Source organism: Cupressus sempervirens, chromosome 7, assembly GCF_028749045.1.
Source record: "Cupressus sempervirens isolate cs-2001-9-10 chromosome 7, ASM2874904v1, whole genome shotgun sequence".
NCBI classification, from domain to species: Eukaryota; Viridiplantae; Streptophyta; class Pinopsida; order Cupressales; family Cupressaceae; genus Cupressus; species Cupressus sempervirens.
In genome coordinates this window covers 298,211,303-298,227,932 of record NC_143124.1, presented here as the reverse complement: position 1 = coordinate 298,227,932, position 16,630 = coordinate 298,211,303, and positions in this window count along the sequence as shown.

Genomic DNA, 16,630 nt, shown 5'->3' with positions numbered 1-16,630 from the left:
CTCATGTCCTATCACTTCTTTATTAGATTCATCTTGTATATTAGCTTCATGTAGTACTTCTTCTACTTTAGCTTGTTCTTCTGGTTGTTTGACAATCACTTGCAGATGCTCAACATGTTATTCTTGACACTCGACACCAATGGCTTGATGTGTAGCATGTTTTTGTTATTGTAACTCAACATCTATTGGATGCTCCTTCTTAGTGGCTTTCTTTTCATGTTTAGATAAGGTGTTGGGCTCACTTTCATCAATATATATGGAACTTTTGAAATCTATAGGTTCCTTCTTACATTCAATTTATTCTTTTCTCCATATTCATCAATCTTCACATTTCTACTTTCTATAACTTTGTCAGTGTTAGAATTCAAGCCCTTAGATATTTTTCTCTTAGTGGAATAGCCTAGAAACATACCTTCATTACTTTTTGTATCAAGTTTTCCATTTCTATTATTTTTCAACATATAACATTTTATTCTAAATATTTTGAAATATTTCACATTAGGTGCATAAAACATACTATTATATAAAGGGTTTGATACTTGTACATTTCTTGACTTACAACTGAACTCTCCAGCAGTTAGGTGCAATATTCTTCTCCATCATGCATGTCCCATGTCCTAACACATTCTATGATTGATTTGTTCCACCTTTCAACTATATCATTCTATGGAGGGGCTCTAAGTGTAGACATTTGTCTCTTGATTCTTCTATCATTGTAGAATGTGTTGAATTCCTTAGATATGAATTCACCTCCTCTATTAGATCTTAAACACTTCAAGATTTTATATGTTTCCTTTTCAAATCAAGCCAAATACTACCTAAGAATTTCAAATGCATTATATTCTTCTCTAAGAAACATCAAAATAATCATTCTATAGTAATCATCAACAAGTAGAATAACGTATTTGTCACCCCAGTAGATTTACAATCGAATAGGTCCATAAAGACCACTATAAACCAACTCTAAACTAACATCAACCATATAAATCTTGCTCTTAAAACTAGACTTTGCCATTTTTTCCAATTGATATTATTTACACATCACATTATCAAGTTTCTTCAATCTTGGTAAACCTCTTACTTTCTTCATATTACTAATGCTCACCAAATTGTCAAAAATCACATGAAATAGCCTCATATGACATAACCATATATTGTCACATTTTTTGAAAAGAATTTTTCATAATATAGATCTAGATAGAATAAATTACCTTGTGTTCAGTCTCCACTTCAAATCAATTCACTATAACCATCATAGATCTTGTCCTTATTCCCAAATTCAACTTTGTAGCCTGAACCATTCAACTATGTCATGCTCAATATATTGTAGTTAAGTCCCTCAACCTAATAATCATTATCACATCTGATATTACCTTTTTCTTTGTAGTCTTTGTATCCTTTGTTGTCTCTTCCTTATCTTCTTCCTTTGAACTTATTGTTTCTCCTTTCATACTTCTCATCCCTATCAAGACATCTTACAACAATATGACCAACTTTGTAGCATGAAAAATATATTATATGAATTTTACCTTTGAATTTTCCTTTACCTCTAGGTGGTCAACTAGGAATTAATGCTTCAAGATCCTCAAGATCATCTTTAGAATATTCACTCTCAATATAATCATACTTTCTTTTTCTTAGATTTATGTAAAACCAATTGTGACTTGAAAGTAGATTCAACAATAGGGGCAGTAAAGTTATAAAAATTTGTTAATTCAAAAGTAATGAGTCTATGAACTAGACTATCCAAGGTTAAGTCATTACTAGGTGTACATCTTAAATCTTATAATGCAGACACTCTAATAGCATAAATATGAAGTAAGGCTCTTAGTACCTTGCTGATCACTGATCTTTCCTTGATGGGGACACAACCCAAGCACAGAATGGACACAACAGGAAAGGGAAAATTTTATTAACTGTGAAAATATGCTAGTACACTTAGTGCAGAGAAACAGACTCCAAAACATGCCCTATGGGCTTACAATAGCATAAATCTGGATATAAATTCTTCTCCCAGTACCTTCTCTCAAACTCCACTCTGAACTATCTTTTACAATGCCAAAAATGTTCTTAAATAGACCTTGAGGGGTTAAGGATTGGGAATACATTATAGAAAGTGCTAGTTGGCATCCACTGACCAAATAGAAGGCTCCAGATGTCACATTAGAAGTCGGCACAAAATTAGAAGAATCCAAAAATGGTAACCGAACTTTCAGGAGGCATAACTTTTGAACTGTAGCTCCGATTGATGAACCGTTTACATTTTTGGAAAGCTCTCAAAGTGCTCTATAGTGTTATGGACCAAATTTTATCATCCCCCATTTTCAACCCTATTCAAGGTCATTTAATGCCCCTAACTTGACTTTGAAGCATTCTTAGGATGTCTCTAAAAATAAAAAAAAACTACGATAACTTTCAAACTGTGGGGCCTTTTGACTTGATTCTTTCTTTGGAATGCTCTAAATTACAATGAAAATCATCCAACCAATTTACACCTTCTAGTTCACCAAAATGATGGCTCAATTACATACTCCTATTTTTTTTGGCATTTACACCTATCCCAAGGTGATTAAAAACTCTAACCCAAAATAGTAATTGTGGAACTATGAGAGTTGGAACCTTTATTTGACCCAAATGGGTATCTAGAAATGAAAACACATGAAATAGAAACTAAGTCTAAGTACATTTTTTTGGGTGACACAGGATTGCCCTTATACCTCTGGATGCTCCTGCATCAGACATCCAGGGTAGATTGAAAAGTGACCCTGTCACTTTATGAATGGTAGAGGAAATCCTAAATGGGAAACCTCAGCTGTTGATATCCAAGTTGAGTCCTCTATTGGCCGTCCTTTCCAGTTGACCAGATACTCTTCATACTGCCTATTTTTTGTACTCCTACCCACACGACTATCTAGAATCTCCTCTATCTCCTCCTTCTTAGAAGTAGGAATTGGACATGGCTCTAACATCAGCTCCTCATCTGCACCATCATCATGATACTCTGTTAAGTCTGCAATGTTGAAAATAGGAGAAATGTGAATTCCATCTGGCAACTCTACTTCATATGCATTTCCTGAGTCATGTTTCTTCAAAATTTTGCAGGGGCCAAATTTCTTCATCTTTAGCTTGTTGTAAGTACCGATTGGAAATCTTTCTTTTCTTAAGTGTACCATGACTAGATCCCCTACTTGGAACTCCTAATGTCTTATCCTTTGATCAGCCCTAGCTTTATATTGTTGGTTCATCTTGGTAATGTGTGCCTAGACCTCCTCATATAGATGCTTGATATGTTCAACAAATTCTTTAGCTTCAACACTTGTCCTCTCCCCTTGCTCTATCTTCCTTAATTCAGGTGCAGTCCTTGGGCTACTTCCATATACAATTTGGAATGGTGATCTACCAGTACTCCTATTTATAGAGTTATTGTAAGCAAACTTTCCTTATGGTAGAATCAAATCCTACCCCTTGGGCTTATCCCCAACTAAACATCTCAGCTAATTGCCCAGACTTCTGTTTACCACTTATGTTTGGCCGTCAGTCTGCAGGTGATGTGTGGAACTGAATTTCAAGTCTGTTCTCAACTTCTTCCATAATGTTCTCTAAAAATACCCACAAATTTAGTATCTCAGTCAGAAACTATACTCCTTGGGAGACTATGTAGTCTTACCACCTCTCTAAAAAACAAGTCTACAATACGGACAACCTCATGAGTTTTGTGGCATGGAATGAAATATGCCATTTTGGAGAACCTATCAACCACCACAAATACTTAGTCATTACCCCTTTGTGTCCTTAGCAATCCAAGAACAAAATCCATACTTATGTCCTCCCATGGCTTTGATGGAATAGGCAATGGCTGATATAGTCTAGTATTTTGACTAAATCCATTGGCCACTTGATAAACTTGGCAATTCTATACAAACTTCTTCACATCCTATGACATTTGAGGCAAAAAATAATGTTCTTTGATAATGAGAATGGTCTTATCTCAACCAAAATGTCTTGCCATCCCTCCATTGTGTTTCTCCTTAATCAAATTTTCCCTCATGGAACTCCTTGGAATGCACAATTGACTACCCTTGAACAACATACCATCCTGAATCAAGTAGTCTAACCACTTAGTCTATCTACAGCAATAGGTTCTTTACAAGCTTTCCATTCTTCAGAAAAATCAAGATCCTCAGGGTACAAATTCTTGAGTTGATCAAACCCAACTACTTCGACCTACATTACTATAAGCAACAACTATCTCCTACTTAATGCATCTGCAACCCTGTTAGATTTTCCACTTCTATGCTTCAACACAAATGTATAGCTCTACAAGAACTCTACCCACTTCATATGCCTCTGATTCAATTTACCTTGGCTGTTTAGGTATTGTAATTCATGGTGATTAGTATATAAAATAAATTCCTTTGGAAATAAATAATGCCTCCATTTCTTTAAGGCTTGAACTATTGCATAGAACTCTTGATCATAAACAAAGTACTTCTTTTTCGCATCAATCAATTTTTCACTAAAATATGCAATATGATTACCTTCTTGGCTTAATAAAGCCCCAATAGCACTGCCACTAGCATCACAATCCACCTGGAACACCTTTCTAAAATCTAGAAATGCCAACATAGGTTGTTCTATCACCTTCTTCTTCAGCATTTTAAAACTTCTCGCAGCTACCGCAGTCCATTTAAAATCTTTTCTATCCCCTCTTATTGTGTTAGTCAGGGGTGCACATATGCCACTAAAATTCTTAATGAACTTCCTATACAAACTAACCAGACCATGAAATGATCTTACCTCAGTAGCAAACCTTGGAGTAGGCCATTCCAAGATGGCTTTTACCTTCTCTGGATCTATTTTAAGACCTTCAGGTGATATAACAAATTCCAAGTAGACTAACTACCTTTTTGCAAAGATACACTTCTTCAGATTAATTAACAATTTCTCTTCCCTTAACCTTTCAAGGACACTATGAATGTGCAATAAATGTTCTTCCAAAGTCTTGCTGAAAATTAAAATATCATCCAAGTAAACAATAAAACATTTTCGCAAGAACTTCTTAATTACCTCATTCATAAGCCGCATGAAGATGCTTAGGGTGTTCGTTAATCCAAAGGGCATGACTAACCACTCATAAAGACCCTCCTTGGTCTTGAAGGCAGTTTTCCACTCATCTCCTTCTCATATTCATATCTGATGATAGCCACTCTTGAGATCTATCTTTATGGAGTACTGAGCTCCACTCAAGTAGTCCATAAGATCATTCATTCTTGGCAAAGGAAACTAATAATTAATGGTTATCCTATTTATAGCTTGAGAGTCTGTACACATCCTCCACTCTCCATCCTTCTTTGGTGCCAGTATTTCAGGTACTACACATGGACTCAAGCTCTCCCAAATCAAGCCCTTCCTCAATAGCTCCTGAACCTATCTATTTAGCTCCTCAGTTTCAGTAGGAGTCATCTTGTGAGCAACCTTGTTAGGAAAACTAGCTCTTGGGATTAAATCTATCTAATGACTAATTTGCCTTACCAGTGGCAATCCTTCTGGAACATTATTAGAGATGATATCTCCAAATTCACCTAGTATATCTGAAACTTCAAGTGGTATTTCACTACTACCTTCTTTATCTTTCCTAGGAATCAAAGCATATGTTAGGAACCTGTGTGTTCCTTCTGTTTATTTTGTTAGAGTAGTGTTGTTGGACGCATATGCTTTGTAAGTCGTCCCGTGAGTATATTTTATTATCCCACATGCATAGGTAGTATTACTTTTCTAGATCGTACTCAGTATATAAGAATAGGTTGAGGCCCTTGATGGGCACGGACGAATTTATTGTATTGAGCTTGCTCAAAGGAGGTTACCCCCTTGAAGTGGCCTGCGATCAGTAGATTCATTCTGAGTTCTGCTATCACTTTGTATTTTGTTATTTCGAGCATTCTCACAATATTGCTATAAGGAGGTTCATCACATCTGGTATCAGAGCACTCTCTTGGGCTCGCTGGGTGGAAATTACATCAAATTTTTTTTTCTGTCGTGGCCTTCAGGTTCCTCTCACTTCTAATATCTCTTGTTATTGCAATAACTCTTTTCAGTTGTTCTGTCTGTGAGTGAATTTTTCTAAGTCGACTGTTCAACAAAAAAAAAAAAAAAAAAAAAAAAAAACCTTGCTTTATGGTTGTTACGCGTACAGGAGCAAAAATCATGGAAGAAGAAATGGCATCCCTCAAAACCAAACTTCAAGATCTGGATGACAAAATTCTGGGTCTTAACTTTCAGCAGTCAGCCATGAGCCGAAACCATTCAGGAGATACTGGGTCCTCTTCTGGCAATTTCCGTGGACCAAAGCTTGATTTTCCACGCTTCGATGGTTCTGATCCGACTGGATGGATCTATAGGGCAGAGCAGTATTTCAGCTTGCATAATACTTTGGATAACCACAAAGTCCCCCTTGCATCTTTTCATTTGGAACATGAAGCTCTTCAATGGTTCCGTTGGTACATCAAGGCTAATGTAGGCCCAACATGGAGAGAATTGTGCACCCTCATTTTGGAGCGCTTTGGCCCTAGTTCCTTTGATGATTTCACAGGAGCACTCACTAAACTGCGTCAAACAGGCACTGTAAGAGAATACCAGACAGAGTTTGAAAAATTAGCTAATCACACAGAGGGCTTGTCTGATGAATTCTTCCGTAGTTGTTTTGTCAGTGGTCTGAAGGATGCACTTCGCTCAGAAGTCAAAATGTTTCGACCTACTACAATGATGGAAGCCCTTGGGTTGGCTAAGTTAGCGGAAGACAAGATTAGTGCTCTACAACGCTCCAGATCTAATTTTGTTCCATTCAGAAATACAGGTTCTCACAACCCTCCAGTCATACCAGCTCCCAGAACTACTCCGATCAAGCACTTGTCTGAAACAGAGATGCGAGTCAGGCGAGACAAAGGGCTTTGTTATAATTGTGATGAGAAATGGTCTCGGGGCCATAGATGTGTTCAGCAAAAGCTCTATCTCTTGGATGTGGATTCTCCACCGGAACTGGAAGAATATGTAGATGCTCAGGAAACAGTGGATGATGAGGTTGAGCCTCACCAGCCTGAACCTCCTTCACCAAAAGCTCCACCAGAGATATCTGTCCATGCTTTGGCAGGAGTCACTACTCCACAAACCATGCGGGTCCAGGGTTTCTTCAAGAAGATCCCTCTTACTATACTCATTGATTCTGGTAGCACTCATAACTTCATTGATCCACGAATAGCCAAACAGGCTGACTGCTTTATCCATCCCTGCTCTAGCTTTGAAGTCATGATTGCCAATGGGGGCACTTTACCTTGTAAAGGGAAATGTCGCAATGTGCGTCTCTCTATTGGTGATTATAACATGCGCTCTGACATGTTTGCCTTACCCTTAGGTGGCTGTGATGTGGTTTTGGGTGCCCAATGGTTACGCACTCTTGGCCCCATTCTCTGGGATTTTGCTGAACTTTGGATGCAGTTTTCAGCCGAGGGGCACCAACACACTTTGAAAGGCTTACAACCAGGGTCTCTCAGCATCATCAGTTCACACCATATGGAAAAACTTCTTAAGAAGAATTCACATGGTGTCATCGCTCAGCTCCATTCCATTCAGATGCAGCCATCAGCAGTCTCTAGCACTCCTGCCGATCTCCAACACATTTTGGACAAGTATTCTGGTGTATTTGCTGAACCTGTGGGATTACCTCCTTCTTGTCCAGAGGACCACCGTATTCAGCTCCTTCCTGGCAGTGTTCCGCCCAACATCAGGCCCTACCGCTACCCATTTCATCAGAAGACTGAAATCGAGATACTTGTCCGTGACTTACTGAAGCAAGGTATTATTCGCCCTAGTACCAGTTCCTTTTCTTCCCCAGTTCTGCTTGTTCACAAAAAAGATGGGTCATGGTGACTCTGCATTGATTTCCGAGCACTTAATCATCTCACTATAAAGGACAAGTTTCCCATTCCAGTTGTTGATGAACTTCTTGATGAACTTCATGGGGCTCATTTTTTCTCCAAGTTAGATCTTCGTTCTGGGTATCATCAAATTAGGGTTAATGAGGAGGATATACCTAAAACTGCCTTCCGCACACATGATGGTCACTATGAATTTTTAGTCATGCCCTTTGGCCTCACGAATGCTCCTTCAACATTTCAGGCCGTGATGAATAACATATTTCGACCATACCTCCGGAAATTCATTCTGGTCTTCTTTGATGATATCCTCATATATAGCAAAACTTGGGCTGAGCATCTCCATCATCTGGAGCTTGTCTTGCAACTTCTCTCTGATCATCAACTCTGTGCAAAACTATCTAAATGTGTGTTTGGCCAGGAGGAAGTGGAGTATCTCGGGCATATTGTTGCACACCATGGAGTGCGGGTGGATCCTACAAAAATAGATGCCATGAAAACTTGGCCGCATCCTAAAACTCTCAAGAGCCTTCAGGGTTTTTTGGGGTTGACTGGCTACTACCGCAAGTTTGTCAAAGATTACGGGAAAATTGCAGCACCATTGACAGCTCTGTTAAAAAAGGATGCCTTCTCCTGGACCCCTGTTGCTGAGACTGCATTTGAACAACTGAAACAGGCTATGTGCAGTACACCTGTTCTCGCGATGCCAGATTTTTCCAAACCCTTCACTATTGAGAGTGATGCTTGCGGCAATGGATTGGGTGCTGTTCTCCTGCAAGATGACCATCCTATTGCGTTCACTAGCAAAGCCCTCTCTGGTAAGAATCTAGCCCTCTCTACTTATGAAAAAGAAATGATGGCTATTTTGCATGTTGTACAGAAGTGGCGGCCATACCTCTTAGGGAGTCATTTTTGCATCAGAACCGATCACCAAAGTCTGAAATACTTCCTGGAACAACGGGTATCCTCTCCTACACAACAGAAATGGGTCAGCAAACTCATGGGGTATGATTATGAGATCACCTACAAGAAGGGTAAGGAGAATATTGTGGCAGATGCTCTTTCTCGCACATTTGATAATCAAGCTTCCCTTTTCGCTATTTTTATGCCCATTCCCAATTGGTTAGCATCTGTTCAGCAGGGCTATGACAGTGACTCTTCTTTATCTCAAATCATTCACCAGCTAGCCAATAATCCTTCTGCTATACCACATTACTCTTGGGATGGTGCTTCTCTTCGATACAAGGGTCGGCTAGTGCTTCCTCAGAACCCAGCTCTACATCAGGCTATTTTTTATGAACTCCATGCTTCTCCTTCAGCAGGGCACTCAGGCTTCCTCAAAACTTATGAGCGAGCAAGGAGAAACTTCTTTTGGAAAGGGATGAAACAGACGATTCAACAGATGGTGGCTGAATGTGATACTTGCCAACGCCACAAGGGTGAAACGACCCTCCTTCCTGGCTTGCTCGAACCATTGCCCATCCCTACATGGATTTGGACTGATATTTCTATGGATTTCATTGAAGGGCTTCCTAAATCCGGTGGCAAGACAGTGATCTTGGTTGTGGTTGATCGTCTCTCAAAATATAGTCATTTTTGTGCCCTCAGCCACCCCTATACTGCCTCCTCTGTTGCACAAATATTCATGGACCAGATATTTCGTCTTCATGGACTCCCTTCTTCCATTGTCTCTGATCGTGATGCAACTTTTACCAGTCATTTTTGGACTGAACTGTTTTAGAAAATTGGCACCAAACTGAAGATGAGTTCGGGCTATCACCCACAAACTGATGGTCAAACTGAAATTGTCAATAAATGCTTGGAAACTTATCTTCGTTGCTTCACTTCCGAACAGCAACATCAGTGGGCCAAGTGGCTCCCTTTAGCTGAATGGTGGTACAATACCTCTTACCACACTGCCTCTAAAATGACTCCATATGAAGCAGTCTATGGTCAGGCACCTCCAGTGCTCCTTCCCTACACTCCCAACAGCTCACCAGTCCAGGCAGTTGACACAGTTCTCCGCAGCAGGGATCAGATTCTTCGTACCTTACAGGATAATCTTCACATGGCCCGTAATCGGATGAAACAGCAAGCAGATCAACACCGTTCTGAGCGCTCATTTCAAGTTGGGGATATGGTTTTTCTTCGTCTACAGCCATACAAAAAATCCTCCCTAAAGCTGAAAGGGCGTCATAAGCTGGCCCCAAAATTTTATGGGCCTTATAAGGTTCTGCAGAAGATTGGTTCAGTTGCTTATAAACTGGAACTTCCTCCTTCTTCCCGCATTCATCCAGTCTTTCATGTTTCTTGTCTAAAGAAAGTTTTGGGTACCACTGTTAGAGCACAAACTACTCTCCCTGAAATGGATACGGAAGGATCCATTATCCTGGAGCCGGTGGCAATCATTGACCAGCGCACTCGCCAGCTTCACTCTCGCTCCATCTCTGAGGTCTTGATTCAGTGGCATGGCATGCAACCAGAGGATGCTACCTGGGAACCCCTTCTTCAGATTCAACAACAATTTCCACACCTTAAGCTTTGAGGACAAAGCTTTTTTCTAAGGGAGAGGGGATGTTAGGAACCTGTGTGTTCCTTCTGTTTATTTTGTTAGAGTAGTGTTGTTGGACGCATATGCTTTGTAAGTCGTCCCGTGAGTATATTTTATTATCCCACATGCATAGGTAGTATTACTTTTCTAGATCGTACTCAGTATATAAGAATAGGTTGAGGCCCTTGATGGGCACGGACGAATTTATTGTATTGAGCTTGCTCAAAGGAGGTTACCCCCTCGAAGTGGCCTGCGATCAGTAGATTCATTCTGAGTTCTGCTATCACTTTGTATTTTGTTATTTCGAGCATTCTCACGATATTGCTATAAGGAGGTTCATCACATCATAGCACATACATTGATGTTTCATGCCATCTAAAAACTTCCTTCCATGAACCAGACAAATCCTAGCACTGCTACATACCTTTTCACCTTCCTTTTTCATGGGCTTCAGTTTGTGGCAAACTCCATCCTTTGTTAGAGAGTATGTGTTTGCATGAACATCATGTACTGCATGCCTATCAAATTGCCATGGTCTACCCAACAATAGATGGCCAACATCCATTGGAATAACATCACAGAGAACTTCATCATGGTAACTCCCAATTTTGAACTTCACTAAACATTGTTCACTTACCAGGACCTTATGATCATCTTTCACCCAAGTAATTCGATAGGGCTGGGGGTGTTTCTCCCTCTTGAGCTTCAAATTAGAGACCATCTCCTCTGATACCAAGTTATCAATGCTACCACCATCAATGATCACATCACAAAATTTATCCTCACACTTGCACCTGGTATAGAATAAATTCATCCTTTGTCCTTGTTCAATGTCACCACTTAGTAGGACCCTTTCATTTACTAAAGTCTCTCCTCTTTCTACATCCTTTGAATGTGATGATTGTGCATCCTCATCCACATGAGCAACCCTAGCTTGACCCTCATCTCTCCTATCTGTCCTTCCTTTTTTTTGAGGGCATTCAAAGGCATGATAACCTTCTTCATTGCAATGGAAATAGGTACAATGGAAGCCTCCTCTTCCTTGTCCATGTCCTCTACCTCTTCCTCTCTAATTTCCAAAGTCTTGATCATGAGAGCGGTTGAAACCCTCATTCCTCTGGTTCCTGCTAGTACCCACATCTTCATTTTTTTTTTGGGTTTCATTTCGGCCTCTAGATGACTACCACTACCCCTTCCTCCTTGACCATGCCCTCTTTGTCTCCCTTCAAACCTTTTATTTAGCTTCTCTTCAACTTGTAGGGAAAATTGGTATGCCTCCTCAACGCTAGTCATTCTTACCCAAACTTAATTCCTCCTAGATGCTAGGTCGCAACCCACTGATGTAACAAGCAACCTTCTTCTTATTTTCTTTTGCATGCCTTACTCTAATCAAAACTTGATAAAACTCCTTTGTATATTCCTGGACTAATTTTCCTGTTTGCTTTAACCCATGCATCTTCTTAAACAAATCAAGCTCGTAGTCAACAGGAATGAACTGCTTCTTTAGTTTGTCCACCATGCGATCCCACCTTGTGATCTTCTCCTTTCTTCTTCTATTTCTTTCCAATTGAACCTCTTGCCATCAAATTTTGGCATGTCCTTTTAGTTTGGCCTTTGCAAACTTAACCCTATCTGGGTTCCCGATATCCTCATACTCAAATTACTCTTCTAGTTCATTGATCCAATCGATCAACTCATCTGGTTTCAAATTTCCTAAAAATACACCCACATCAATTGTAGGTCTTCTCCCAAACTTAGTAATGGCCCTAAAAAGCCTCTCCTCTACCTAATTCAGAACTTCCTTGTCAACTTCCCCTTTTGGTCCAATTTCTTCTTCTTCATTGTCGTTCTAACTTTCGTCACCTGCAGTAACATTTGTTCCTCTACAAAGCTCCTCCTACAATGCTTGTACCTGCCTTTAGAGGGATCTAACCTCCTCAAGATTAATATCTCTTAACCTTCCACCACAATCTTTTCATGGACACATCTTCTTAACTCAAACCCAGAACCACACAGTCCTGGTGAAAACTACCTCACAGTCGGCGCTTTGTCTACACACTTAGGAAAACTAGCTCTGATACCACTTGATGGGGACACAACCCAAGCATAGAATGGACACAACAGGAAAGGGAAAATTTTATTAAATGTGAAAATATGCTAGTACACTTAGTGCAGATAAATAGACTCCAAAACATGCCCTATGGGCTTACAATAGCATAAATCTGGAGATAAATTCTTCTCCCAGTACCTTCTCTCAAACTCCACTCCGAACTATCTTTTATAATGCTAGAAATGTTCTTAAATAGACCCTGAGGGGTTAAGAATTAGGAATAAATTCTAGAAAATGCTAGTTTCCATCCATCAACCAAATAGAAGGCTCCAGAAGTCGCATTAGAAGTCAGCACAAAATTAGAAGCATCCAAAAATGGTAATCAAACTTCTAGGAGGCATAACTTTTGAACAGTAGCTCCGATTGATGAACCATTTACATTTTCGGAAAGCTCTCAAATCACTCTATAGCCTTATGGACCAGCTTCACTTGTGCCCCATTTTTTGGCCCTATTTGAGGTCATTTAATGCTCGTAACTTGACTTTGAAGCATTCTTAGGATGTCTCTAGAAATCAAAAAATTGTGATAACTTTCAAACCGTGGGGCCTTTTGACCTTATTCTTTTTCTGGAATTCTCTAAATTATAATGAAAATCATCTGACCAATTTACACCTTCTAGTTCACCAAAATGATGGCTCAATTGCATACTCCTATTTTTTTCAGCATTTACATGTATCCCAAGGTGATTAAAAACTCTAACCCAGAACACTAATAGTGGGACTAAAAGAGTTGGAAACATTATTTAACCCAAATGGGTATCCAAAAATGAAAACACATGAAATAGAAACTAAGTCTAAGTACACTTTTTAGGGTGACACAAGATTGCCCTTATACCTCTGGATGCTCTTGCATCATTCCTTCAACTCCTCTGATAGTATTCACAACTTATTTGGTTCTTTGAACATACTAAGGAATGTTCTCACCTTCTACCATCTTTATGCCATCAAAATTTCCTCTCAAGCTTTATCATTTGGGTTTTAGTAGATTCTTATTTCCTCCATGGATCTTTTCCATCTTGCCCCACACTATCTTTGTAGTAATGTAGTGCTTTATATCATCAAACTTTGAATAGCTTAAGGCAGATGCAATCTCCAACATTTCATGATTGTGCTCTTGTTTCTACATTATTTGTTGGGCTATCACAAGTGTAGGCACTATAATATATTCATTTTCAAATTAAATATTGTTAAATCTCCAATTCTAGCAATGTATGTATTCATCATACTTTCCCATGTAGAGAATTTCTCCTAGTTCAACTTGGGTACCTCATTTCTGTACATCTTTATATTTAGCTTCAAGTATTTTAAACCTTCTCACTATAAACACCATAACTCTAATACCAATTGTTAGAATGATTTTGAATAAATAAGGTGGGGTGGGGGTGAGGCAAATAAGTTATCCTCAAGTCCAGATGTACAAATTAAACTTTTGAACTCATCAATCAAATTAGATCTAATTTTTAATCTACTAGATCTCTATAGAAACTTAGCATTTAGTAACATGAAACTTGTAATTCACTATTCCAATAATAAATAACTTGAAGAATGTAAACCATTAAATAGTAATACATCTCAAGTAACATCCACACAAGTAAAATACTAGGAATTAACATGCAAACTCAATTTGGGAAAACCACCAATAACATGTAACAAAATTTTCACTCTTCTACAATGAGATCACTTAGGAGCCAACCTTGTTAAAGGTAATAATACACACTAATATGAGTGACCCTGTTAAAGGATTTAATCAACCTATTTGGAGTGGCCTTGTTAGAGGAATTTAGAACACTCTATTAGAATTTCACCATGATTAATGGATTTACAAATGACTGTTAGTTCAACCTTTATTATTTAGGATTTTAATTGATATAATGGTTAGAAAGTAACAATACATTGGTCTGATAAATATAATTCAATTTTCAAATACATATCATAATGTAGCTCATCTACTAACTCATTGAATAGACTCTATTCATGTCTCCATCACTATCTTTGATCTGCTTGGAAAGCCCTTTAAGAAATCACTCTTCCCCTCAGCTCTTCTACTCCTTCACAACCTTCTGTTCAAGTTCGCTAGTCACAAAAAATTAGAAACTACTAACATCTATAGTTTAATTATTATGCCTCCTTAAATAGATAAAGTTGATATTTTGTCACTTAAGCATCACCACTCATCTTAGCTTTATGTCAAATTCATTGAATCCTTCCATCATTTCATTTCTTCCTTCTCCTTCTAAAAACTTCTCAAAACCTCTCTTTGAATCCATGCCTAGAAACACTCAAATAAATTTTCTCTTGCATTAAATTTTTGAGCTCATCAATCCTTATCTTCAACACACTTTATATATTTTAAGAGTTCAAACTATGTTGGGTGGAAATCTTAATTCCTTCACAAAATAAAAAATGTTGACAGTCAACCAAAATTGTGTTCCTTGGCCTCAGTCATTGCTAGATAACTTGGTCAATACTAATTGTCTTTCTTAACTTATATTGACTTTACCCAGTCAAACTTTTCTAACATTCTATCTTTACTATTGCTTGGTTGACACAATAATTTTCTTTGCTTCCACTATTCACTCGATCAATAGTAATACAATGTGACTTCAACTATAAGTTCCTTAATATTTTGCATTGAATCTTGGTTTAACCTATGCATGTGGTTCTTCATTGATCATATCTTCTAGGCTTGAACTCAACTATCTTCTTTAATTAATGTTATGATTAAATGACACATTATCTTTTCAAAGTCAAATTGATCATTTTCCCATTGTGATTCAACATAAGTCAACCTTTCCACTAGGTCCTCTCGTTACATCTTCTTCTCAAATTCTCTTCATCATCATCATCATGCCATGACACTCTACTCAGGCAGAAATTGTCTGACCAATAAGGTTTGACATCAATGAAAATATAATAATTTTTCCAATTGTAGTTTATAATAACTAGATGCGGTAAAACAATTACAGATTATGTGACCTTTGAGGATGGGTGGAAAGGGGGAAATGGAAGGTTTTTGAGGAAATGAATCTCCCACCTATGTAAACAAAATATCTAAGGAGAAACTTATCAAACATAAAAGTAACTTTCACTCTTGGCAAGTATAAATTAATTTGGGACATAAATAAGAGTTAGTAACACAACTCAAAGAATGGTTATAACTCTGGCAAGTCTCTCTAGATGAGCACAAATTACTACCTCCCAATAACATTATGTTGGAATAATGCTTATCTTGACAAGGAAAATTCTTGTACATGGTTAGGTTTCAATAGGAAGGTCCTTACCACTAAAATATTTAAGAAAATGGGATACCAAGGCCAAAATAGATGTCCTTTATGTGAAAATGAGGAATAATCTATTGGTTTCTATTGGAAGGATATAATGGGAAACAAGATACTGTGAGAGGGGTGGGTTAGGATCTTCAAACATTTACTTGCAAATTATATTTTTTATTTCACACCTAACTCATCTTATATCTTAGATCTAACATCAAACTGAAATGGTGAAATGAAATCAAAATATAACATCCATGAAAATTTTAACATATAACATATAACCTAGAAACACTTCAATGTGAAGGTAAAACTAGGATGGGGATGAAACCCATAAAGCTTCACTGTTGCAATAATAAAGCCAACCTATTAGGTTTACAAAGTTGATCATAATATATGATCTACCTAGTGAAGGGTCTACCCTATTAAAATCTTTAAGACTATTAGGTCTTACCCTATTAAAGGATTTTACACTTACAATTAAGTAAGGAATCTATTAAGAGATTTACATAGATCTATTACGATCACTTGGTTGAGAGATTTACCCTAACTTAATATGTTAAAACTATTTCAATACCTGACCCTCAGTTTTTTCTAAAATCTGATTTTGAATCTCCTCTTTCAAAAATCTCAGTTTGATCTCTTAATTTGATATCTTTGCTATGTCCTTCACTACTTAGGTCACTCTATTTGGTCTCTTTTCAAACTTAGCCTCTCCTACTTTATTCTATCCTTGTTTTCTCTTTCACTTTCTTTATCACACATTCATTCAC